Here is a 1,364-nt window from a genome sequence, read left to right as displayed (position 1 = left end):
CTCCTCTTGACTGTACTGACCCCTCCCCTTGACCTGCTGACTGCTCCCCTTGACCTGCTGACTCCTCCCCTTGATCGTGCTGACCTCTGCCCTGACCAGATTGCTCTCTGCTCAGGTCCTTCATTCTTCTCTTTGCACCCAAGTGTTTGGCCTCTTCCAGTCCAGCGTCCTGGCCATCAGCCTGCCATTGTCTAGCCAGACTCCTGGAGGAAGGCACACCTGGTTAGCCCGTTTCTCCAGACAACACAGCATTTACCAGATACTTTGACGCCCTGATCTTCTCGCCTCTACCATCCAAGAGCTGGGACTGCAGGTCTGAATCACCTGCTTAGAAACTTCTCTCCCTTACCGTATGGATGCACTAAGTCCTCTGAAGAACAGAAAGGGTCTTGGGGTCCTCACTGCAGTGCAGGGAAGTGTACCCACACCTTTCATGGGTACCCTGGTCTAACACTGTCCTGCCTCCTTCTTTTGGCTTCTTTTGTTTCTTTTTTTTTTTTTTAGTTTCCAGCCCTGCTTGGAATCAGGCTCTTTGTGTCCTATGTTTAGTTTACTTGGATTCCCCAGCTCAGGCCAGGGCTAGGTTATTTCTCTGAGATGCTGTTTATTCTGCAGGTAAGTATGGTCCTGAGTTCCTCTCCTGAAGCACTTGTCTGTCTCCAGCACTTTACTGTGGATGTGATTTTGCTCAGGTCTTCGTGACACGATGCCTCCTGTCTTGATCGTTTCCTTCTGTTCTTACCTGTGGTTCTATTTGGTTAGATGTCAGCGATAAAGTGTTGGCCTCGCGTGAGAAAACCTGCACTTACAGCAGGATGCTGAAGGGGAAAATGTCGGCTACTGGACTATAAACCTTCCTATGCTATAATATCAACAGCTTCTCCCCATCCAAAGAAAGACTGAAATGCCACCTCCCCCAGGAGCTCTCTGGTGATAGGGAGGGACACTTTCCCATGAGGATTCCCGTAGAAGTGGGAAGGACGCAGAGAGGCTGCCACACAGGCCAGCCTGGCTTTAATGTCAAACCCAGAGGCAGCAGAGTCTAGGCATGATGCAGGAAAGAGGTTAGTAGAGTTTGGGGAACATGCATTCGATTTGGTAAAGCCCTAATCATGTCTAACCTCCTCTCTCTCAGTTTTAGGATTTCAAAAGTGGTTAATTAAAAAACAAACAAACAAACAAAAAACAACGGTGTTCCCCAGGATCTTCTTCCATTTGGGGAGGACGGATATAATGGGCAGAGAAAGGGCCTGGGGATCAAGGGCTACTCACTGAACCAATGTGCCAGGCGGTCAGGATGAGCTCTTCCTGGGCATCAAGGGCTGCCTCCCATGGGGCGCCTGGACTTCCAGGGCTCTACCAGG

Source organism: Mus caroli, chromosome 6 (genome assembly GCF_900094665.2).
Source record: "Mus caroli chromosome 6, CAROLI_EIJ_v1.1, whole genome shotgun sequence".
Lineage (NCBI taxonomy): Eukaryota > Metazoa > Chordata > Mammalia > Rodentia > Muridae > Mus > Mus caroli.
This window is presented reverse-complemented; position numbering follows the sequence as displayed.